The sequence below is a fragment of the Falco biarmicus genome, chromosome 13, assembly GCF_023638135.1.
Source record: "Falco biarmicus isolate bFalBia1 chromosome 13, bFalBia1.pri, whole genome shotgun sequence".
Taxonomy (NCBI): Eukaryota; Metazoa; Chordata; class Aves; order Falconiformes; family Falconidae; genus Falco; species Falco biarmicus.
Window position 1 is genome coordinate 9,607,431 of NC_079300.1, and position 26,823 is coordinate 9,634,253.

Genomic DNA, 26,823 nt, shown 5'->3' on the forward strand with positions numbered 1-26,823 from the left:
CCGAATTTCTTTGGTTCAGAAGATATCATCTTCTATTATCCCTGCCTTAGGGTTTCAAGAGGGCAGAAATACGCATGGTACTTGCTCTGCCACCTTAAACTTTGACTGAGGGAGGCAAGGGAAGTGCTTAGAGCAGAGTCATGGGAGGGCAAGGTTTTAAATAAAAATTGCATTGCAACACAATGCAACTCTTCAGGAGTATGTATCCTGTACAATACAATCCCTGTCCCTGAAATCTTCAAGGTGACCTCCCACTTGTGTTGAAAAAAAGTCTTTGGAAGGGACCACCCGGCTAGGAACTGGAGCTGTAAGTGTTGCCTTGTAGGTCTAGTAGAGTTCAGGAATGTCCCTGTTTAAATTGCTTTGTATTTTTTGTTTTAATTGTTCTCAGCTCTGAATGAAAAAAATGAACAATAATAGAGCTGTGTGAGACTGAAATATATGAATCCATAATAATTTCCCTTAGCTTTCAGGAAAGCAAAAGAGTAAATATCAAACCGCTCAGAATTAGTGATCTCCAAGTCTTCTGTCTCTTCTGACTCTTTTTAATTCTAGTCTTATATTGTAGGTGCGACATAGCTACAAAGCAGCATTTAAAGTGATCAGACAGCTATTGTGGTGGTTTTGGGTCATCAGCTAGAGCACGCTACTTTTAGGCCAGCAATTGTTCATTCTCCCTTTCTGTCTCCTCATTTGCTTTCATTTTTGCACATATTTTTGTGTCTTTTGTACAGTAGGTTTGCTCAAGGTATATAGCTAGTTATCTTCTCATTTGCTGTCATTATTTCAAACTTAAATAAAAAATTAAGAACAGGACACTAAAAAAGAAACAAGTTTTGTTGTGAAAGGAACCCAGGAAAACTTGTTTCACTGTTTCATGTTACAGTAGAAACTAGTATTTTAATCTCATTAATGATAAACCTTCTATAGTCCTTTATGATAAGTTTTGTGTGGCTAGGTTAAAAACAAAGGTGAACAACTTAAGTCTAAACATTTCCTGCAGTCACGCTTATGACAGACTTCCTGTTATAGTTTATTGTATTTTCAGAGCAAATAGACTAATGGCAAATACGCCTGTTGAAATCTAAGCTCTTTTCTGAAAATGCGTTAGCATCAGCATCTCCTCCATTTAAATCCTTCAAATTCTGGTGTATTTTCTGCATTTAAAGAAAGTCAGATTCTCTTCCCCCTTGCCTTCAATGCAGTCAGTATCTCTTTAATTTTTTCCAATAATATTGCACTACTTTAGTACTCATTTTAAAGATAGATGGGTTTTTTTCTCATAAAGAACAACATTGTGGGGTAAAAAAACCCGCTGGATGTGATTTCAAAAAATGTCAAAATATGTCAAACGCAGAAACCACTCAAGGGTTTCATTAACTGAAGCTTTGGTGATAAGTGTCATCTTGTCAGAGACCCACCCATCTCTCCCAATACATTACCAAATGTACTAATTTCCTTGCTGAGCTTGATGTTTATTGTATAGCTGAAATTGAAAATGGTCGGTAATGGAGTGAGCTTCAATCCAAGACCAATTCTGAATCTAAATTACTTGCTTCATTCAATAGCATTGACAGAGGAGAGCTTTGTGCACCTTGTACCTAATCAACCCTTACTGTGACCCTAAATTCAGCAGTCGTCAGAGATTAATAATAAAATCCTCAGTTCAAACAAGTATTTGCCCTGAACAAGTTGCCCATTTCTTATGCTGAAAATGAAAGAATGTGACATTTTTTAAAGCCCTGCATGTTGTGGACCCTCACTAATTTTTGATCTTTGACCTAAGGAGGCAGTTTTATGAATAGAAATCCCATGTAAACTCGAGGTATGTGTTCTTAAAGAAAACATATATTTTTTTAAAGGAATAATTTAAATTTTATTCTGTCTTAAAATAGCATCTATTTACATGTGTGAATATTGGATATTTTTGTCTGAAACCATCTACTTCTGTAGAAACACAAATAATTAAGTAAAATTACTTAATGTAATAGTAATACATTAAGAAAAGGATAGGTAATTTTATCTCTCTTATAAATCATTTTCAAGCTAGTGATTTACCCCATTTCAGCAGTGTTCACTGGGTTACAAAACAGTGAGAGCTGTTGTATCTTGGACTTTGCTTTATCTGTCCACCTGATGGTACAGGTCATTTGTAGAGTACTTGGTTGCTAATTTGGACTCTGAATCTCTGAATATTTTGAGTCAAAGGGGGAAAGCTGGCTCTACTGAAATCAACAGGAAAAAGTCCTAACCGGAAAAGGAAAACAATGATCCAAAGCGATGGGGCAGAATGAAATTTTCTTTTGTTTAGCAACATCCAATTTCCGCGCAGGAGACCATGACATGGTCTTTAGTAGTTGGAAAATGTAGGCTGCAGGCAGTTTAGGAAGCCGAGTTTTCTGGCTGCTTTAAATGAAATCTGGGTATGATGAAAGGGGTAGCTAGATAAGGTTGCGGTACAGTTAAGCACGCTGGTTTCCTTCAGTAGAGGGCAGTAGTGAGGTATGTGACATACCGGTATTGCTCTGCTAATTCGGTGGAAAAAAATAATCGCAATTTGAGAGATTAACTGCTCCTTATATAACTATTTGCTTGCATCAGCTGGTGGATTTGTCAGTGAAGCTGTGCAAAAGGACATCGTTCAGCTTACATTTTGCAGAGTCCTTCGTTTTTCCCAGCACGTGTTTTCCACCCTGTGTTTTGTTTGTGGCCCTTGGCCACAATGTCCTTCCTGCAGCTAGCAATCCCCTGCCCATCTCTCTTGGAGTGGTTGGTTGGAGTGGAGCAGCTGAGTTATGACACAGACTCCCAATTGCTTTGGATGAGATCACATCATGAACTCAGTGAAATCCACATGAAATGGATTTTTGCTGTAAAACCAAAGCAATAATAATATATTGTCACTGAAGCTAGTTAGTATTGTTGGGATGTGTTTACATTCTTTCACACTAGAGTAATGAAAATTCTGTAAATCTTTTGGATAAGCAATGGTAAGTGTATGCAGAAGTTCCTCAGTGTCCTGGATCATCCTTTTTGTTAGAAGTCTTACCAAGATCTTGGAAAAAGTAACAGGCTTTTGTTTCCTGACTTTCACATCAGGATGTACTGAGGGGAAGGTTTGGTTATGCTGGGTTGAAGGCACCGCTGACCTGTTATCTAGAAACCCAGTGGCTGATTCATATTACTGATCGGGCCCCTCCATGCTTGTAGTCTATATTCACAGTTTTGGGCCCTATTTCTTTTGTTTGTTATAAACCAGATTTAAAACTATCCACCATAGTTATACCACTGTTAGGCCTAGTGTAAACACAGGGAAGTTCAGGAACACTAAACTTTCTGTCACTGTCAAGTGGTGCAGCACACAGAGACACAGCCTCTGCAGCGAGCTGCTTAGATCCATGCAGAGTGGCTGTGGAATACTACTGAACTAGAATTGCCACTTGGCAACACTTATGACAGTGTCATTCATGTACTTCGCAAAGATTAAATGAGTAAGCAGAAGATTGTGAAAAAAATAGGCAAAATTCAGTACATGCTGAGAATCTCAGATTATGGGGGAATCTTTAAGACCATCTTGCATATTCATTTCAATAAAGAGGTTATTTTACCACACATAACAGTGAGCATAGAAAGAAATATGCCTACTTATCATTCATTCATCTGTAAAATGGGAACTTGTTTCCTGGGCAGAATTAAACAATTCTTTAATGTTTCTAAAACACTTTTGGTGAGAGTAAATGATAGCTATAAAATTCTGAATAGTTGTGTGTGTTAACAAGTACGGCAGTCTTGTTTCTTATACTGCTCTTCACTGCATCTCGGAAATTTAGTCTCAATATTATGCCTGTAGGCCACTGAAATAATTTATTATAAAAGCAAACAAATCAGTTGCACTGAAAATAACAAATGGCATGGTCTTGTATTCTTTATGTACTGCTCCCATACTGGAACACTAATAATCTAGAATAATTTCTGAGAAAGCATCAACACTTGGATAATTTTGGCTCAGAACTGTGTGCATAACCAATGTGGTTATTGGTTTAGTGCACTAGTCTGCACTCTACCCTGGATGTTTATGGGCTGAAAGAAAGGGGTTGTGTAATTATTCTTCTGTCCTTTTAGGAGAGATTCTAACAGAAAACCATGTTCTTTCTATACTTTAAGGGCTATTTACTGAATATTTAGTGAATTGCTGCCACATTTCTTTTTGATAAAGCTGCAGAGCACTTTATACTAAACTACTTTATCTCATCACGCACTGGAATCTCTGGACTTCTCAGCTTTTTCCTCCAAGATTATTGTTGCCTCTTTCATTCCCTGCATTCCTATTGCTCTTCTGAGGTTTACCATAGTTATTTAGGTAATCCATACCTTCCTTAAGTTGTTTCTGTATGCCTGTTGTTTATGAGACTGAAGCTGGTGTAGGTCACTGAAACAGCTGAACTCATCATGTAATAAACCTCCCACATATTGCATCCATATTCTAATCAGCTATTACTACTTTTATTAACATCTTAATACTTCACTGGCCATAACTCAAATATCGTGTTATTACTTGCTTGTTTAGTAACAAATGGCAGTATCTGACAAACACTTCAAGTACTTTGTTGGCCTGTGGCTAGTAGAAGGGCAGTTGAGTGTATGCTTTTTTCTCGTATCTAAGCAGATACGGTTTGAGACTTAATTCAGCATCTACTGAGTGCTTTGAGAATTTATAATTCCATTTAATCTATGTATGTTTGTGTATGTGTGTTTGGACGCAGATGTCTTTCAGTGCTCCAGGTTGTTGGGTTTTTTGTTTATCTTAGCCGTATTTAAAGGGTAAACTTATAGCTCCAAAGTCAGTTCCTGTGAGAAACATAAATGCATTCATAGACATAAACATATAAACACATATATCCTGTTTTCCTGTATTACTTTGTTGAACCTGAGATATTTTTTATTATTATTATTTATTTTTATTTTTTTGTGAACAGCTCCTTTGTGCTTATTCCTCATCTTTCACTCCTGGGACGGTATTCTTGAAGGTGTTAGCAGAAAAGTAAACTTTTACTTTTTATTTCAGTTTCTTTTGGAGAAAGTCATTAGTGTTTCATTTCAGCTTAGAATGAGAACATCTTTGACCTGAGTGCCAAATACCATTTCTGACATTACTGCATCAAATTTTGCCTTTTGGATTTTCTCAGCTATTTGATTTCAATTACTAATGAAGTTTGTAGGAAAATATGTTCCTCCTTTTAGCTCATTTAGACATCTTATGGCAAGAGGATCTCTTGTGACTACTGGACATATCCATGTGAAGTCTGAGCCTTGCAGAATGCATTTTAAGCATTCGTCTCACAGATAAAGGGCTTCACAGGTAGGTGTTGACAGGTCTTCCCAAAATGCTCTGCAGTAAAGGAGAAATAGTTACAGGATCTTTTGGCAGCAGCCTTTAGAACTGATAATTCTTATACAGATTTCACTGACGGCGGTTGATTGTCAACAACGAGATATGTTAGCAGATGGCCTAAGGACTGGTGAAGCCCAAAAGGAAGATTTTGAATCATTTCTTTCAGGTACCAGGATTAATTTCTTAGCTGTGGGCACTAGCTAGAACTTGCAGTCTTTCTGTTCTGAGGCTGATCTGGCTCTAGGATTTTGTTAAATGTATTCCTTGTCTTTGGACCAATTTGCAAAAAATACACCTTGATTTCATGGATTCCCACCCCAGTGTACTTGTGGCTCCTCTTATGGCAGCATGTTGCCATGATACTGATGCTGATTGAGCCTTGCCTGAGATATGGCCAAGGAATTGTCAGATCCCGCTCTACTTGAGTGCAGTTACTATGGAGCCTGCTTACTGGTTCAGATCTGCTTTTTCAACAGTTGGTTTGGTTCCTTACATGAATCTTAACCACTCGCATTTCATGGCTTCAGTGTTGGATGGTTTCCAGCAACAGTCTATATATTCTCACCTCTGGTCAGACAAGTCCCACCCAATAGCAGGAGCCAGGCATACAGTTGAGGGTGCTGATTGCTTTTCTGCCTTGAGGATTTTTTCCATTATTGTGGATTGTTTTCTAGAATTGAGGAATGAAATGGTTTTTCTTTTGTATTTTTTTAACATATATTTGGAATTGATTTCCACGTCTCTCAATCTCTCATAAAAATGTGCTGCTTTTTTTCTACTCTGCTTCCCTGAGAGTTTTATTGAGCCTGGATGTGATCTCTGGTCCCAGCTGGAGACCTGTTCTTCAGTAGAATCTCAGGCCTTTTAAGGATTATTGCCTGGCCAGGAAGATGGGTCAGACCCAGAATGATAATTCTCCTTGTGCACCTCACTTCCTAATAGAACTAGGCTTACCCAAGGCAGTCTCTGAATTCTGCATAAGACACTTGTAGCATGAATGTGCTACATATGATTCAACCTATATTAATAGTATCCATTTTCTTTGGCACTAAACTAAAATTTTCGTTCAGTGTAACATTTCACAGAGTAAGCAGTTTATTAAAATCTTCCATTAAAGTTTTCTATATACATTTTACAGGCTATAAGAGGTGGCAATAATAGAACTAATTTTCATCCTGTCTAATCGGTTAGCGAATTACCACCATGAATTTTGCTATCCAGTAATTGATCGTCCCATCAGTTATTTATCTGAGCTGAAGATATAGCTGGCCAATAGATGTCATAGTCAATTTTCCAGCACAAAGCTCATAACAAAAATGGTTATCTGTTAGTACACAATAGAAAACAGACACAGCTAGATTCATCAAATTTACAACAAATTTAAAGAGAAAAACCTGCAAGATTTACTAGTTTCTTTCACCCAAATGTTATGGGATTATGGAAAATAAAAAAGATATCTTTGGGTTAATAGCTTCTAGATTTTTGGAATTATTTATCCTTACTTCTTAGCTTTCAAGATGTGGGCAACACTTCTGTAATGCTGGGCAGGTGTGGTGGAAGCGTATAAAGGCTTCAAGGAATCCTGTAACTTAGAAACAAAGTCTTTATGTGACACCAATATTTGGAGAACCTCATTGTTTATCTGTTGCATATTATTGTTTTCATATTTTCAAAGTGAATTGGTTTTAATTCTTGTAACTTATATATAAATATTTCAGGTTTTATCTATTCTGTTTTATCCATGCTAATATACCAAAAAGTAGAAAATTATGAATGCAGAACATGTATATCTTTTTAAAGTTTGCCAATTAAATAAATAGTCTATCACCCTGAAATGTCATAGATAGTTTATCATCCTGAAAGTTCATGGCTATCGATAAAACCGAATGGTTAGCAGCTTATCAGTTTGAGTAGACGATTCACTTCCAAACTTGAATCTCCCTGGCAATGTATTAGTGTTCAGTCTTGATACCAGCAAAACAATGAAGATATTGGAAGGAGGTGGGGCGATGGAAGAGGTAAGAAGCTGTCAAAAACAGAGCAGAACTTCAGCTGTTCTTACAAACTACAGAGAGATGCTGGGAGGGTTAAAAGTCCAGAAAGACCTGGAGAAATTATTTGTAGTCTTTAGCTGTTTCTATAACAGAAGTACTTGATGTCTAAACTGTGGTTGGAGCCTGATTATGCTGCACATAGTATAAAAACACCCCCAAAGAATTTATACTCTCAATAGGCAGTCAAATAAATGAGTGGAAGAACAGAGAAGGTGATTTGCTGAAATCATACTGGAGGTCAGTAACAGAGCTGGGATAAAATTTCGAGTCCTGATGCAAAATTTATTTCTAATCAATATTGTTTTTACTTGACTGACTAGGTGAATATAATAAATTTAATCATCTATACACCTTGATATATCAGGGCTCTCTATGACCATTATTAAGAACACAGTATAGATAACACTGTCAATGGTAAAGTACCGTTAGCTAAAGGTAAAAGTGTTTTTTAAGGAGGTGACTGTTTAATTCACTTAAATTATATCAATTTTTCTGGCTCCTTTTCAGATGAATTAAAAATAATTCTATTAGATTCTAGGAGATGTTTTTGGATCTTACCTAAAGTAAATTGAGACAAAGTTGCATATCACTCTGTTGCTAGAGGTATTATTTACTGTTCCAGACAGAAAGACTCAAAGATGGATTTAAACCTGTGCCAAGTTTTCTTGGTTTTTTATCTCTGTTGGACCTCTAGTACTGATTGAACACATATATTTCTGAGGTTTAAAATGAAAATTCCCTGAATAAGTAGAAACAGCAGTAACTACATTTTGCAGCATTTATGGATATTTACAGCTGTTTGGTTAATAGTAGTGTTTACAGGTACTGTCAGACACTTATTAAAAAGCCTGAATACTTTAACAAAAGATCACAAAATAAAAAAATAACTTGGAATATGTTCTTATGGGAACATGTGTGCAGTCTTGTGACTGCTTCAGTAGGGTATAATTCAGACAGAGTAATGAATGAAAGAGTCTGACTTGTAAAGTTCTATTGATGTTGTTAATCTATCACTGAAAATAACTTAAAATATTTTCAGGGTGTTGGATTTATTTTTTTTTTTATGTTATATCTGTCCTTGGTATGTTAAAGTTTTAAATCCTCAGCAGCTATGAACTGACATTGCTCTATTAGCATTAAAATGACAATGATGACTTACTGAGGATCAGCATTTAGGTTTCATTTAAGCATTTTTAGATTTTACATTTTAGATACAATCATGCAGCAGATATAAAACTGAAGGTGTATTGTTAAGGTAAGTCGAAGGTACTTGTCTTTATAGCCTTGTGTGTAATTCCTCACACAAGAATTTTCATAGTTTCTCATTCTGCTTCCACTTGCATTTAGCTGATTATACCAAAGAACGACAGAGCAGTCTTAACTGTTGGATAGATTTTCTAGCCAAGCAGATCTATCTAAGCATTTTGCCACGTGCTCATCACTGTCCTTTCCAGAGAGCAGTGCAGAAATAAAAATATATATTTGTGTGCGTGTGCATACTGCGTATTCATTTTAGTTGTCTTGATCTGGAACAAAAACATGCTAGATTGCGTTCATGGATTTGTAAAAATCATCAGGAAGAGCACAAAGACTTGCAAATAAATATGGGAATACTGGAAATCATGAACTGAACTTATCCCTAGCAAAGAATTGGAAGATAATGGAAAAGTGAATGCATTGAAGTCTCCAAAGTGGAATCCTTCACCTTGAATCACAAGGGTAACCAGTGACTGAGAAACAAGAAAAATGGAATAGAAAATGCATCCTGGAATAAACAGCTGGGGAAAACTGGAGTCCTTGAAAACAAATACTTTATTGATTTATCTTATCTTTTGTCAGTAAAACTTGCCTGGTTGTCCCCCATGTTCTCTTTGTAACAAGACTACAAAAATAATCTGCGTGCCAGCATTGTGCATGGGACCAGTATTAAGACATGGTAAAAAATGAAGTGATATCTTGAAAGGAAAATAATTTCTTTTGCTCTTTACCACACTGTGCAGAAGCCATGTTAAAGTTTTGCACACTCCAGGTTAAATCCTACAAATGCTGCTTGGATTCACTTCAATGCCACTGATTGTCATACCAGCCTCTTCTGCAGACACAGGTTCTCTATCTGAAGAGTGAGATGTGGGCATGTTTAAAAAAATGTGAAGGCTGCTGTCAGACAGCTGGAATAAAGATGTTTCGGGGGGCACTCTGGGCTTTGATGCAAGTTGTCTTCCACTGGGGCTGTGGGATCAAAAGCATTTCTGAATCTGTTCCAAACATTTTCTGGCTCTTCCAATGGGACAGTCTCAGAGAACATTTCAGAGACTTCATCTCATTTTGTCAAAGGAGGTAACACTTTATACTCACGTGTTGCGCTGTAAAATCTGCATGTAAAAGGTGTTAATTGTCTTTCGATATTCATTAACAAATGTCAGAGAGAAAGTGCTGCAAATCAAACAGCATGAGGGAGGTGAATCAGATGTTTTATATGCAGGGGATATCCAGGAGTTCTATTGACAGGAGTTAATCTTTATTCCAGCAGACATTATTAAAGGGAACCTAAAATACTATACTCAAAAGAGAGAAAATTAGTTTCTGGTGTTTCATGGCCTTATTTAGTCTCACTGAGAAACTATTTGAAAACTTTTAATGCTCTAGTCTTCTTAGGACCTCTTCTTCAGTCAGAGGTGAGATACAAGCCTCCTGCAACTAGGGCTGTTAGTGGGGAATAACGTCCATTCCCTGAATTTGTTTTTAAATGTGCTCCTGTGGAAAGGACCAGTGGGCTAGGATCTACTGAGGATGAATGAGAATTGGCTGATCAGAGGTATGCTGATTATACTCTCCCAATCTGTCTGTCCTTTGCTGGCTTAGCAGAAATACCAAATTTTCATCCAGCCCTCTTACTTAATTCATCTGACACAACTGACCAGAAAAATTTATTAATTCAGGAGAGATGTAACACATCAGGGTAACTTCTGGCAACCGATGCTTGGTGAATCCCAAAAGCTAAAATTGTGCAAGTTTGTAACAGACTTCTACGTAAATCAGTTTTCTGGCTGTGATTTCTAGACTTCATTCACATTAAACAAAGCAAATTTTCATGGGACACATACTGCAAAATCTCACCCAATTAATTAAATAAGATCAGAAAACTTTTCTTTGAAAGTCAGTTGTCTTGTGTGTTTTGCAAATAATAGATCACAGTGAAGTTGGTTGGACAATATATAGAGGAGAATTGTAAACTAGTATTTCTCTTCTGTTTCATGGTCAAGTCATATTCCACAGGGGAAAGGTGACTTACATGGTGTGATCTAGACTCATTCTTATAGGATTTTCTCTAAGTTTTGAACTCTTCTCTCACATTCACAAAAACGTTAGCACACAGGACATAGTTCAACTGCTCAGTTTTGCAAAGCAGTGCCCTACTTGCTGATTAAATAGCATGTCACTGTTAGCTTGCTTAGATGAGAAACCATCATGGAATGATTTCACAGTTTCATAAGTAGGACTACTTAGAAGCCCTTCAAAGAAGGAATGAAAGTTACTTACCTATTTATTTATTTTCAAAATGGATTCTATATGTTCATACTCCCTACTGATCGTCCCTTCTTCAAATTCTTAATTTCATTCTGGTACCTGGGTAGGCAGCACAATTTAAGATGATGTTGTCATATCATGTATATGTTCTTGCACTCAAAACACCTGGGAATGAGGAGAAGGGCAAAACCCTAAGGCACTGCAGCACATGCCGCTATGGGAAGAAGCTAATGTCAGAGAATCAACTGGCACGCATCCTACAAATGCTGTTGTAAAAAGGGATTAATCTTAATTTTTTTCTGCAAAAATGGGGCTTGTTAAGTTCTAAAGTATGTTTACATAAAACCTTTTCTATTCTGCAGACTACACTTTGATTTAACAGATGTTGCTCTGATTAAGTTCTAGGCAGGGACTCTAAGGTTCTGTGAAACTGTGGAATCGTGTGTTTGTTCAGAAGTTGATTATTATGTTCTGAAAAAAATTATATTAGGTAGTTGCATGAGTTTTAGAAGTAATATTTCATAGCATTGCAAAGTTGCACATCAACAAAAGTACTGTATAAAGAATATATTAAAATACACAATGCATTTATGTTGAACATGATAATCTTACCATTACTGGAGATACTGATGAATTCTCATATCAGGAAATATTGATATACTGCCTGTTAATTTTGCTCAGCTATCGTTATACTATATATCAATCTCCGTGCTGAAAACCACCAAAAGAATTTGGGTGGAGGGAGCTGGGGGTGAGGAATACAGGTTAAGAACCCATAAAGCCTGCATTTATAATCCAGCAAGTTAGAAGCTGTGGGACTCATGCCATTCTCATATCCTAATTTAGACAATGTCATCTACAGTTTTATCAGAATGTCACATAATCCCATAAAGGTGTATAGTGAAAACAGAGAAAAATCTAAATAAGAGCTTAATTCATAAAATGAAAAGTTCCTTAAGGCACGCTATGGTACTACTTCAGACTTATGACCACTGCATGCTTGTCCGCTGTCTTAAAACATCTTTAACTTGCATTTATTTCATGCTTCAGAAGGACTCAAATCTAGCTCAGGGGGGATGTTGTGGACATGGTCCTTTTTATCAACTCACTTTACACTGGGAACTGGCAAATGTATGTTAGTAATGAATGTATGGCATTAATTAATTCTATTAGCTTTATACTCCGGGGGATTATACTTATACTAACCTGATACTTCTGGAAATAGATGCGTCCTGGTATAATGCCACATTTTGTCAGGTGTGCCTCATAAAGTGGTCACATTCAAAGAGAATCTGTCCCAGTAATGCAATATGTTTGAATGCTTGTAGCCACCCAAAATACGATGTGCTGTGTTCTCAGTGAGTGTGGTGAACATGCATCTTGCTAGTTTTAAGATCTTTGCTTTTAGGTTAATGTACAGCTGTAAAATCAAGAAATTAATCAAAATCTTAAGTGCTAAATCTCTTATTCTTATTTTTCAGGACATGATAATACAATTTTGGAGTAACTTGTTAAGCTTTAGCTTGTAAAACTCTTAATGCTAGATCCTTAGCACATGCAAACTACTACAGCTCCTCTGACTTCAGTGGAGCTAAGCTAATGTTATCAATGTCACAATATTCAAAAGAGTAAATTTTCAATGTTTAAAAACTGTAGCATCTCTTAAAAAAAAAACCAAAACCACAGCATTCTGGTTAAATGATCCAAACTACATCAAATCTCACAGCAGAAATGAGAAAGTTTCCTGTTTATTTCTATATATTGTTTCAATAACATTACCACGATTGGGGAGAAAGAAAAGAAAATTGAAAATAAAAACACAACAATCATGGTGAATGTAGTATGCATATTTTCAAGTACTGCTTTTGTAAACATTGCTGGTTGGGAATTAATTTTATGCTTCTTAATGCTAGTCCACACTGTTTCAATTCTAACAACAAATTGAATTAGATTTTTATGAAAAAAGAAGGAAGATTTACCCAGTTCACATCTTGGAGGTTACAGTATGTTTAAACAGATACATTTTCTTTTAGTCTAACCTTGTCTGGAAGATATAGGAAAACTAATTTGCCTTATTTACATATGGCACAATCTATCCAGTATTCAAGGGTTTGTCAGAAACAGGAACATTGTGCATTTCCATGGTAACAGATGGCATGCTGACAGTATCTGGCTCGTTGCAGCTTCGTCTAGGCAGGCCAGCAATTAATTAATCAGCCATCTACATGCACAAAATTCTTTGTGAGTGAATGGCACTGCTCCTCTGTAATGCTGCCTGTGCTTTTACAATTTTTGTATTCCTGCAGGGAGAAGTACTTTTTTGTCTCTTATGCTCATTTTCTGTAGCTTCCAAAAAAAATCTAGTAAAGAATACAAAAATAGAAACAAGTCTGCATATAATTTAGAAAAGACATAATTTCTTCAGCATATAAGATGTGTGTGGATCTTGTTTTTATTCCATTGCTTTCCTCTCCCTCCCTACTTCTCATAGCCTTTCTGTGCCACGTGTTTCCTTCAACCTATTTGACTTAGGTGAGTTTTTTGCAAACACGTAACTGCAAAGGTGTGCAGAAAAGGCAGTTGTCATCTGGATGAGTTGTCCAGGGCTTCTATGCCAACAGGAGTGCTGTAGTTAAAGCAAGCCTTGAGCAACATGCTAAAAGCCCCTCACTGCCTGTTTAAATGGCATCTTACATCTCACTGTGTTTCCCTACTGGCAGCTGTGTTGCACCATCAGAGTTGGGGAATTGACCATGTTCTTACATCGTGACCAATCTTCTTCACAATTAATGCAAGACTTAATTTATCAGAGATCTTTCTCTGCCCTTGTTTGAATGTGTTGTGAGAGAAAATAAGCTGCTTAGGATGTTTTCTTGTTCCTTGTGTATCTGCCTAAGGCAGAGCTGGGTTAGAGCTTTGCTACTGGTATTCATAGATGTAGTTACTATTGACAGCACTTCAAATCCGGCTGCATAACGAGATCCTTCTCCCTTCATCTTCTGGAGAGATCATTTATGGATTTTCCCCTTCAGGATGGTTATTTTCACAACTGCTGCTTTAGTAAGTTCTAAGCAGAGGTTCAGCGTTTGTCTTTGATTTTGAAGTCACAGGATGTGAGCCTTCAGGGAGTTCTATTGATAAACCTGAGATCTGGTGGCCTATGCAGTGTCAAGGTCAAAATATTTGCAGTACAACTGGATCTGTAAATTTTGTGGTTTTCTTTTAAATCTCTCTGATACATACTAAAGCCTTATCTCTGAGATGAACCTATATGCTGAGTAGGATTAAACTTTCCTTTTGTGTTAGTCTCTAGGCAGTCAAAGCAAGTACAAGTTTTGCCTTTGTTAAAGGATTCATTTACTCATATATACAGCAGTTTTAAGAAGGAATTTGTTTCGCAAATATTCAGTTCATAGTATAGCTGGATCTCTTCTTGTCCTTGAGACAAGTAACAGGCAGCAAGAATCTTCCCCTTAGGTAAGCAAATTCTGCTTATATGACCTAAGATGACTCAAAAATCCAAAACTAGTCTTCACTGTTTTGCTGCAAATTCATTATTTTTGGACATTACAAATATCTACCCTCTGTTTTTAAAGCAGTTGTGACACACGGCTTTTCAATGGTAAGGTTGTATTTGATAGTCAACTTAGTCTTTGTTTAAACTTTTGTACCAGTTTATGTCAAAGGTGGTTTTTGTCACTGCATGTCTCTTTTCTCCATTCTAACTAGCCTTTCTAGACTCACAAAGAAATCACATAAAAATCATGAAATGTAGTTATCAAGGATATATTGAACCTGCCATCCTAAATGTTTTTCACTTTAAACTTGTGACTGTGGTCCCTAACTGGGAAACTGCATTAGGCGAGTGTGCTGGTTTTGGATGGGGTGGAGTTAATTTCACAGCAGCTGGTATGGGGCTGTGTTTTGGGTGTGTGCTAGAAACAGCGTTGATGATTCACAGTTTTAGTTACTGCTGAGCAGCACTCACACAGAGTCAAGGTGTTTTCTGCTTTTTACACTACCCTGCCAGCAAGTAGGTTTGAGGTGCACAAGAAGCTGGGAGGCGACACAGCTGGCACAGCTGACCCCAACTGACCAGACAGATATTCCGTACCATATGATGTCATGCTCAGCAATAAAACTAGGGAGGAGGCTGGCGGGGTGGGCGCTGCTCGGGAACCAGCTGGGCATTGGTCGGTTGGTGGTGAGCGATTGTTATCATTTGCATCACTCGGCCTTTGGGGGTTTCATTTTTCTGTCTCTTTGGGTTTTGGGTGGGGTTTTTCCTCTTTCATTTATTGTTATTATTATTAATATTATTTCTCTTTTGTAATTATTACATGATTTTTATCTGAACCCACAAGTTTTTCTCACTTTTACCCTTTTAATTCCTTTCTCCATCCCACCAGGGAGGGGGTGAGTGAGGGAGTGGCTGTCTGGTGCTTGGCTGCTGGCTTGGGTTAAACTGCGATAGCAAGAGAATAGAATCATAGACATGAAGGATGTACTCACTGTCACAGGAGTTGGCTGTTTATGAGGAATGGAAAGTAAAGAAAAACAATTTATTTTAATCTTTAAATTGTATTTGGTGAAAAAGTCCTAATTGTGCAAGTTAAATATATGCCTAACTTCAAACATGGAAATAGCTGTGTTGAATTCAATAGGGCTGCTTTCTCATTTATTAGTCAGGCATATGCTGAAGTGCATTGATGTGTCGAGGTCATAATACTTTGAAAAGCAAAAATAGCCCCATTATTGTTAAGTATACTCATGCATGGCCAAGCTGAGCTGTGACATTTGTGGTGACAGAATTGCATGTGCTTTGGTCCTTTCCAGCCTGGCCCTTTGCAGCCTGAGATAGTTTGTACCTGACCACATCTTGTCCCAAAGCTGCAGCAAAGCATGCTGCTTGGGACCTCTGCAGAAAGGATTGTTGAAGGTTTAGAGATGATCTGCTCGGCCATAGTATGACTGATCCCATCAATCTTCCAGTATGTGTCTAGTGCTTAGGATACCAAATGAGAGAACCGAAAGTACCACAAGTATATTAGTTTATTATTAAAATTAATCTCTTTATTAGTGCAGTTGTATATTAGTGAGTTGCTATTTAATGTATACACACTTAGTATAAGTTTCTCTTTCATTCAGTAAGACAAGTAGCTGGCTTTGGATGTTGTACAGTATAATTATGCAGCACTGGACTCAGTTGACAGGGTAATTCTCAGGTGGCTGATTATTGTATTTTTGTGGAAAAGATGTACTTTGGTATTAGGATGGGTAATGCAAATGTATATAGACAGAATGTATATTTGTATTTGCATGTATATACCCTTTAATAACTTTCTGGTTCATTTTGATCTAGCAAACATCTAGTGTAATTGTCCTACCCATTTTTAAAGAATTCATTTTAAAACAGAAATCTACCAGCATATGTCTCTTCCATAGTTTTAGTGCTTTACTTACTTTGTTACCACCATTGAAGTAGTTCAACAGAAAGTTGATATTACAGCTAGGCTTTTAATTACACCATATTTACAATTAAAGTACAATTGTAGTACCACCAACACTGTAAAAATACAAATCTTTGTGAAGATTTCTTTGTAGAAGTTTAAGAACTATCATCAGTCTCCAATAATTTTCTTAAGATTTTGGCAGAATATATACGTGGTTTCATAAAAAATAGATTCAGTGATCACTTTGAAGACAATTTAAGCCAGAGGGGCATGACCTGCTCTTTGCGAATTAGTATATATTAGCCATACGTAATTCTCAGTCATCATACGCTTGAGTGATTTTGTTGCTTATTGTGGTTTCCGGAATTTAAGATGCTACTTATTTGGCTTCTAAGCTTTTGGCTTTGCAAACAAACTATTGGGGTTTTGTGTTGGATATTTTTATTTTTAAGGTTACTTTAAGTATGTATTTTTCATTTGGACAAGTTTTTAGCCACCTAATGAAAACTACTCAGAAAACTTTAGGTCCCTTTTAGTCTCATTCATATTTTTCTCCTCTCTTAATTTTCAGAATTTTATTTCCTCTCCTCTTTCAGGTAAATTTTTTTCCTTTTTTTTTTTTTTTAACTGGAATGCATGATAAAGTATATTAAGTGAAATTTTGATTTTGCTGAAATTGATCTGATAGGAAAGGCATTTCATACGACATTTTTCTTTTTGCTGTTCAGGTCTTTTAACTTGATTTAAATCTAGAAATGGTGAGGGGTTTAAAACCTTTTTTTGCTAATCTGTGTAGCTAGCTACATTGGAAAGAATAATTAGAACTTGAGCAGTACAGAATTATAAGGAATGTGTTGGATCGTGAGGTCCATTTTCTTGGAATTACAGGGGGCAATATTATGTGGTTGCCATCAATAATCTCTTAACTGAAATAAAGCTGATTTCTCCTGTGAAGACCCTGAGTAAAGAAGGGATGTCAAAAAAAATCTTAACTTCAACAGGGCTAATCTTAAAATGAGATCCTGGTGTGATGAGTTTCTTCTGCATGGAAGGAGTTATCCACAGCATTTGCAGCACCCTACACAAGCTATGTGGAATCAATATGTGTAGCTAATGGCTGATAATTAGATAAGGATTATTTGAATATATTTGATCTCTGTATTATTAATATGGAGAGTATATATTTAAAGAAAGTAAGTATTTACTGAAATGCATAGTAATATTATTAAATGTTTTACTAATGCATTAAAATTTAGGCATCGGTACTGAAAAATATCATCTCATCAAACATTTGGAATAACTCATACTTAAAAAAGAAAATTAAGACCAAATGGCATTAACTCATCACAAGATATCTTTAAGGATAAATTTTGATGGCATCTTTAGGGTTCCTTACATTATTACATTTAAAATCTCCAAATCTCCTGCTCCTCCTGCTTTAGACTTCATTTATCCCAGTAGGAAGACAGGGTTTCCTCGGCAGTTGGCTTGGCTGGGGGAAGACATGGGGGTTGATTTTGCTGTATGTGGCCAATTAAGTTGACTTTTGTGATGGCAAGCCTGGAATCTTGAGTTTTTCTCCTATTTAGGACTCCTTCGTAGCAGCATAATACATTGCTGCCATGTCAGTTTGTGGTCTAATATTTTTACAACCAAGCAATGCACATTTGGAGATTGTGATTAGCATCCCTAATTCCAAGAAGAAAAAAAAATTTAAAAAGCCTTGTTAGATCTAGAAAGCTGAAGTCTAAAATAGTCCACCTGCTGTTATAAAGAGTATTATTTTAGTGCCCTGGGGACATGCAAAGTTGTAGCCTATGGATGTCAGGATTAGATTTTATAGGGCTTTTTTAATGTAAGTGTTTTTGATAACCTGGCAAAGCATTTTCTGTTGTTCATTTCAGTTCGATTTTTCTTAAAAATGGCACTCCAAGATCCACAGACATAGTAGCTTATAAAATGGATGATGTCCCATTTCTATTTCACTGTAAGATATTATTTATTTGAGAATAGATTAAGATGATTATGAATTAATCACAAGAAAAAATTATTAGTTATTGGTTTAAGTTGAATTTTACTGTAATTCCGTGGTTACTGAATGCAGTGGATTTAATTTTCTTACTGCATGACTTTTCATAGTAAAAATAACAACATAAATATACAAAAATAATATAAATACACAAAAATTTGTTTCCTACAATGGGAGTGTTTATGCTATTCATTTTAGTGTGCCTGAATGACAGTAGAGAGATAGAGATGTTGGGTTTGTGTTCAGTAGTACTTAGATTCACAACTGCTGTTGCAATAAAATCCTTCCATCGTTCTAAGATGAATCAATATTTGGGTAACATCTTAAGAAATGTATACTTTCTTTCTGTATCATTTAGGGGTTTGGAACTGAATTAGGTGGCACTGTCTTCTATGGAGTTAACAGGGAAAGATCTCCCAGTCCCAGCCTTAGTGATGGTGGGCTACCTGCATCACTCTGCTTCAGTGAGGGATTTAAACTGAACTTCTTTTCTCTGTTTGGGATTGTTAAAGTCTCTGTAATGAACCACATTTTACCTAAACAGTCCTTTTCACCTTTAAATGTCTTGTAATCTTATTTTCTGAAAAAGAAGTTTAGATTCTTTTTTCTAAAGGTGGGGGGAAACAAGGCACTTAGGGGAAAAAGGGTTCATGATCACATATAGGTGACTGCTGCCATGAAGACTTACAGTGTAAGGAAATACCTGTCTGTATCGAGTATTATTCTTTTAGTTATTTTTTTTCCTCATTTAGATATTAGAGAAGACTGTTTTCTAATCATAAACGTACTTAGTTCTTCAAATTACAGTTTGGAAAATGTTAGAGAGCTAATTTAAACTTTTTCAGTAAAGATGATAGTGCTTGTAGTAGTTAATTTGTTCATTAAATATCACCTTTTTTGTATGCACCTTTAATTGCAAGCAGCCTATGAGTTTCTTAAATCTATTGAAACTATTCTGTGAATAATTTCTGCAAGAAATTTTCAGTTTGCTGTGCTTGCACACTGTGCCTCACATTGTACTCACTGAATAATTGCTATTTTTTTGTTTTCTTTATGCTCTCTGCATTTTTTTAATTGTTATTTTTCTAATTATTACTTTTTCCTAATATTCCTAGGCATTGATGTGGGGAATAGTCCTTCCTGTTAGAGAGTGGGGAGATCAAGTGGGAGAATTGCTGATAGGTTTTGGGGGAAACAGTACTGCAGATCTGTCCTGGTTTTACACAGGACACCTAAGCCTTCTGGTTACCCTCAGGATAAGGAATAAGGCGATACAAAGTTAGATGTCCTTTTACCTAACTCACAACAGAGAATACAGATCAGACCCAATACGTGTCTTTTCCTCTTACAGAGCTGCTGGGTTTTTTAAGCCCTTCCTTCTGCCTTAAGGATGTTAGTCCTTTGTCTGATGGGTTCTTTGTCCTGTGCTTGATCTTAGCTCTCTTATGCCTAACGCTGAATCTTGACTGTAGTAGAAATTCCACGTACAGGAATTTGGTTACTGGTGGTGTGAAATAGTAGATTTCATTGGTGGTTTGCATGTGGATGAATGATCTTGGCTTAAAAAAGGTCCTGTGTGAAGTCCCTGCTGCTGGAAATGCTACTTGTGCAGAAGGACCCAGCACATGCTATTATGTGATGAGGGCATGTGCTGTTCTGTTGTGAACTGCTTGCAGACCCCTCCGCTAGTCCTTCCAACTGCGAATTTGAAGGAAGGGGAAAGTTTCCTATTGGGGTTTTTAGGTAAAGGGGGGGCCTTTTAGAGGATGCATCTCAACTTTTGAGTTTGTATCTCTGAAAAGAGTTATTTTCTACTTGAAAACCAAAGTGATGTTTGGTATTACTGTTCTTGATTTGATTAAAATTCTCACCTTCGCTTTCTGTCATATGAAAGTGAATGTGTCATTTTGCTTGCCTTCTAAAAGTAGTTGCAGAAAAGAGATGCCAGGTGTTGAATCCCAGCTAAACCAAATTTCCTCAACACAGTCACAAACCTCCGTGTATGTATGCTTCAGCTGACCCTTCTTTCTTTCCTCATGCAAAACAGGTAGTAAAATGATATACAGTCCTAAAGAAGAATATCAGTGATCCCAATTTATCAGAGTGCTTAATTAAGTCTGTAAATTTGGCCTGTTGACTGATGATGATGAAGCTTCTCAGGGGGCCCCTATTAACACTAAAATTATTTAATATTTTATTAATCAATTACTGACTGTTTTATGCAGATAATGCTGCTATGGATGTTCCATTAATAAAATGTGTACTAAATCCCTAGAACAATTTTCTAAATGTTGAGAAATTACTGATTAATAGCAGACTCCTACTAAATGTTAAGAAAACAAAATGTACAATTTTTTTGGCACTAAAAGAAAATTACAGGTAACTCCAGATGAAATGATAATTAGAACAGCAAGTGGCACTGTGATGGAGCAAATTAAATCCTTTAGGTATCTTTTGGGTATTTTGGATGAATCTCTACTTCCTCTAATCACTTGGATTATGTTGTTCAGAGAGTAAATTTGTGATTGGGGGATTAATACACATATAATTTGACTCTGGATGCCGAGAGAATTGTAGTTCTCAATAGTAAATATTGTGAATTATTCAGGCTGTATAATTTACAGTGCAGCTTCCTGATAAATTCTGATTCTAATCCTATCAATACATAGTAGGTTTTGTGTTCATTTGTTCTGCTTGGTATGAAATATCATTGTATGTTGTATGAAAAAGGAAAAAGGGGAGCAGGGTCCCCAAATACCTGCTGTTCAGCTCATCACTACTACAGACTGCATTGGGAGTCTGTTAGGGCTCTTCACTAATCTCTGTGGTGCTATATTCTTTCTCATTCCTCTTCACAACAGTTAGGAAAAATTAGATTTTTCCATCACAGGGATCACAGCCACCTGCAAAGGCTTAAGAGCCTGCACCAATGCTGTCTAATACATGCTCTTCTATCTGTCACTAGATGAGGAGGTGAGAAAACCACTGGTCAGTGAAATACCTGCCTTTGTTTTCTTATAAGGCAAGATACTTAAGGATGAGTCTGGCTTTAGATATATAATTAGTCCTATTTTAATCAATGTGATTTAAGACAGATATGTGTTGAAGTACCTTGTTGAATATCGGTGTGGAGTGATAACACAGATTTTGAGACAGAGATATATAATGGGATCTGTTTGTGGGTTGGATTTTGGTGGTTTTTTTCTTTATTGCCTTAAACAAAAAGGATACTCAGAGATAACAGAAAACTGAAATCTGATTATTACAAGTAAAAGTGTAGGCAAACACATTCAAATCTCATGAGTTTGAAGAAATTTCAGTACCATTTGAAGTAGCTCAGTTATTATTTTTTTTAATGATTATGTCACAGAAAAATATTAGGATTTATGAGAGGCTAAAAATAGTTGCAAAATGAGCAAGAAAATCTTGAATATCTCTCTAAATTCTGGGACCAGTGCTAATGGATCAGGTAATGCTGAGTACTCTTGTATTAAATGGAAACTTAATCACTACTGAAGAGTCAGTAAGGGAAACATGGGAAACCTGTTGACATAAAAACTGAAACAAAACAAAGACTCAGGGCAGGCGCCCCAGTCTAAGATGTGACTTTCAGCTATTTAACAAGTAACAGCTCAAATAATAGTGCAGAATAATTTCAACAGAAGCCCAATGATATATGTTTATCACAGATATCTGTAAGTGATCAATAGCTCAGAGATATTAGGATTACTCCAGATCTGGAGTTTGGAGGGTTTTACAGCTATGTTTTCTTTTGTCCTGTGAAAAAAAGTAGATAAATTCACTCAACATCTGTACAGTTCTGTATTTTTCTTAAATGAATCAGGATTCAGTCTTGCTAAGAATGGGGTTTGTGTTTGTTTATACATATTTTCAAGACTTAGATAAAAGGACACTTATTCAATCTACCATCAACACAGTACCATGATTTAAGGGGAGGGAAGAGAACTCCCAGCATATATGAGGAATATATGAAAATCTGAATCATATAGATGTTATTTTATTCATAACTATAATTTATTTTCTATTTAAGACAAATTAAATAGAAAATGAAAGAAAACTTGATACAGCTCTGGTTGAGGCAGAAAATGGTAATAAAATCAGTGAACATCTGCATAACAGGATAAAGTTTAAAAAAGAACTATTACTTGATTGTTACATTTTTTGATTTTTTTAAAGTAGTATGAGAGATCTAGGACCTCAGCAACCACTGAATCTGTATAAGTGATGGATGCCAAATGGCCTTTTGTGCCTTTCTGAAAATTATCCATGTGTCTTCCTTGTATCAGATATTTTTATTGATATCTCAGTTCAAGGAGATCAAACTCAAAAGTATGAAGTTACAAGATGCAAAAGTTGTTGATATTCACCATTGTAACAAAGACCTTCCAGTCTGTACTGACCTTGAGAAAATATTTTGCTGTGTAACTAACTGCTGTGTGGCATATGCAGGTTTTGTTTCTGCACAAAATCTGTTACAATGAATGCTGTTTGCAACTGCGTGTGATTAATGACTTCTGTCTCCAGTGTACGTACAGTAGCACAACCAAGCAATACACTGTGAGACTCCCATAACTCCCTGAAGACGTATTGTCACAATGAGACACTTTTTCAGTTATTATGCAGCTTTTTGTGTTCTGTTTTGGTGTGAACAGACAAATATTTTTTTCTTTTATACACATTTCCTCCTTACCTCTTGTTATTCTAAGTCATCTTACAAACATAGGTACATATATAAGCCACAGTAAAACTGAAGCTGAACACTAAAACAGTAGGAGTAATACATACTGATAATGTAATGTACAATAAAAACATCCTAAATTCTCTGGGAGTTAATTGTTAATGATGGAAACTAAAATGCACCAAATTCACTTTTTTTTATTATTATTTTGGAATTTAGGATTTGTGTGTGTGTGTGTAGGGGAGGATAGTTTTGCAAAAGGCAACTATTATCAAGGTGCTGAAATGAATTGGCTGCTTTAATTGAGGTAGATTACTAGCTAATGCTTTCTTGAATACAGTAATTCTCCTATTAAATTATCTTTGAATAATTACCTGAAATTTCTCAGCTGCAGGGACTGATGGCTATTTAATTGCACAGTGATGTTGCTATATAATTACTTAACAAGGTGTCCTTTAATAGTTTAATTCCCCTTTTACAAGAAAAAAAAAACCTACAAGTATGACTTTTATTTTTTAAGTGCTGTGCTTTTATTTATTTATTTATTTATTTATTTATTTTTACAGTTAACTTTGTATCTGAAACAGTAAAAGCTATTTGTTGACTTCCTTTTAAAAGTGACTTTTGATTGTTCAAGCATAGATTTAGACTCCAAAGAGTTTTGGAAACAAACAAAATGTTTAGACATTCCTGTAGTTTCATTATATTTATTTTGTGGGTTTGTTATTTGATTTACAGTATACTTTGAATGAGACATTAGAAACTCATGTCTGATATGCAAGGACTTAATTATGAGTTGTCCAGCTAATGATATTCATGTGCTGAAGCAAGGCAGACTGACCAGGATTTTAAAACCTTTATTTATTCCTCCTGGCCACAGAGGGTGAGGAGATTGTCTTGCTGCTGGTTCCTAGCAGCTGGACTGAGCAGAGAAAACACCTATTTGATCAAAGACGTTGAAACTAAAGGCTGGATTGTTAGGGGTCACAAGAAAAATGGCCCAGGATCATGCTATGTGACATAAATTTTCTTAGTAGTTCAGGGATAGACTTTTTTTGCTGACAAGAAATAGCTTACATTGAACAGCAAAAAACTTGACAGCTATAAAGGAGCTTGTTGCTAAGCCAAAACTTGAAGCTGGAACTGTGAAGCTGGATAAAGCATCCTGGAAAACTGGGGAGGCATGGTAGGGCCATCTTACCTCTTTGGTTTAGTTACATTTTAATCTATACGTAAATAGATCTGCTGGACCTATATATCATCCCAGAACATTATGTTCTGAACTTTGAACAGAACCAGTGGTCCGTTTAAAATCAGAGGGCTTTTGAATTTTCTTTTTAAAACAGAATTATATGCATATAAGTGTTTACTGATCAGTGCGAGTTCCACACTGCTTCCATGCTGATCCATTATAGGTGTGACCTATGAACATCTCCACATGGGACCCTGACACTGTTCTGCAGAGGCTTGGGACTGTGATTTTGGACATGCCAAGTTCCATCCTAAATAGTCTTCAACGTATATGGCAGTCTTTTACAATGAGACTGGTGCAGAGCATATATAAAACAAGAATGTATGTCAGTAACATACGTTTTTGAACCTCTTTGAGGAAGAGTTTCAAAACCTCTATTTACGTATGCCACTTTAAGAACCAAAGAGGATGTTTGATGCAGTATTATAGAAATATTCTCTGTCTACAGGCATTTTATTTCTTTTTTATATCCCACTCCCCCAGTAAATCTCTAAAGCATAAAGCTAGCAGAAGAATGGCTGTACTGGATCAGAGCAAAGATACATGTAGCCCAAGCTGTCAGGAATGAAGGCATCAGTACTACATGTGGTTATTGCAAGAACATACAATCCTTCAGTCATACCATCTAATGTTATCTCCACTTTATCAGACTTGAATAACAAAGGCGTTTGTTTAATGTCCATTGATCTTGCAAGCCTGATGCGTGACATTCATTGCCTGATTTTCAGATGTGTTCAACTTCAAGATGGCCAACAGCCGTCAAATCAGGCACTAAAGATTACATTTTTACTCTAGAATAAACTGATGTAGAGCTGTTGACTGGATGGGATTTTTGTCAATTTACATAAATAAGGCTGAAAACTGCAAAACACATGACACATGTTTTCCTTAATGCTTCAGTCAGGGGGCAGCAAACCCAAGAATGGAAGTGGTTTAGCCTTCATTTCTTGTCTGAGCATGATTCCATCCCTTTTTCCTTCCAATTACTTAGTACTTTAAGTGAGCAAGACAATTTTTTTCATTTGGCACAAGGAGGCTTGGGCCTTTACCTCGTCTGATCTGAAAAAAAAAATAATAAAAAAAATTAAACTTTGCAGAGTGCCCTTAGTAACTTCTACCAGAAAAGAGTGGCCCAGGCCATATCTGGGACTGAAAGATTCCATGAAGGAGTTGGATATGAGCAGAGCTCTTGGCCACTGCTCTCTTACAAATCTTGCTGGTCCTCTTCACCTAGAAACTTCAGACACCTCCTGCAGTACAGCTCCACTGTACTGCTGTGCTCATATTTTCATTAGAAGTTTGTACTAATATTGGAACATAAATAATATTTATTTGTACCTTACTGTATCCAGAGATCTGAAATTATGACTGGAGCTCAGCTGTGCTAGATCTTGTACAGTGGTATTTTTTTGTCCTGTCTAGACATAGTAATATAAATAAAAGTCCCTGAGGCACAATACTCCCATCCTAAAGCTCCTTCAGCCTGCTGGAGGTAGGTGGTGTGAAGGATAAGCGATGTGATGTATAAACAAACATTAAGGGAATTATGAGTTTACCTCTCCAGAACATTTTGAAGTCTCCCAGAAGTATGTAAGCCTCTTCTCTGCTTCTCTTGCTTTCTATTCTTTTATTTTTCTCCTGTTTTCTTTCTTCTTTGCTTTGACCTCTGCTTGTTCTTCATCTCTTCCCTCATACAAACCCTCCCTTTTCATTTCTGACTCTTTCTAATTTACTCCTCCCCTCACTCATTCTCTTCAGCATTGCAGCAATGGTAGTCAAAAGAAGAAAGGCACAGAATTATCTGTTACTAAATGGGTGGTGCTGATGGAAAATTAGGGAGGAGGAAAAGAAGAATTAATTATCCATAATGTAAGGGTTAAGAAATAAGATTTTTCCCAACTAACACTAATATCTGAAGAAATCCTAAATTTGTGAGAAATGCGAACATTCTTTCTTCCTTCATCAGAAGGCTCTGCAGCTATAGTGTTAGAAAAGGAAAGGGAGGGTCAAATCATATGTTTTTATCGCTGCTTTCTGTAAGTAGCCTGCAAAGAGATCTTTTTCTCAAGGTTGCTGAGCATCTGCTGCTCCAATTTTTCTGCTTCTTAGGAAGGATGAGGTGTAATTGTAATCTGTTCCTTTGAGTTCCCTCTATGAAACATATGAAACAAGTACAAGTTGTTATTGCTAGGAGGCAGTGTATAAAACCAGTCACTGACTAGAAGACTGCCCATTAATTTTTGTTTTGTTTATTTTTAAAAAGGTGTGCAGCTGATATGGAGAATATGCCAAGTCAACTGGATGAGTCAGCACAGGCAACACAAAGTGAGTTTGTTTGGTTTTGTGGTGTTTTTTTTAAGAAAAATAGTCATGCTTCAGGTCAGTTTATTGCAATATTACCTGCAAGTATAAACCC

At 36.4% G+C, this 26,823-nt stretch overlaps 1 long non-coding RNA gene across 5 annotated transcripts in view; it reads left to right on the plus strand.

Annotated features, from left to right (window-relative positions):
* The window catches only part of LOC130158302 (uncharacterized), a 267,066-nt gene that overhangs the window by 83,460 nt on the left and 156,783 nt on the right, over positions 1–26,823 (plus strand). For all 5 annotated transcript variants that reach the window (XR_008825234.1, XR_008825233.1, XR_008825235.1 and 2 more), the window contains one exon: positions 26,671–26,732. This is a non-coding gene — a long non-coding RNA (uncharacterized LOC130158302). The remainder of the gene's footprint in view (positions 1–26,670; positions 26,733–26,823) is intronic.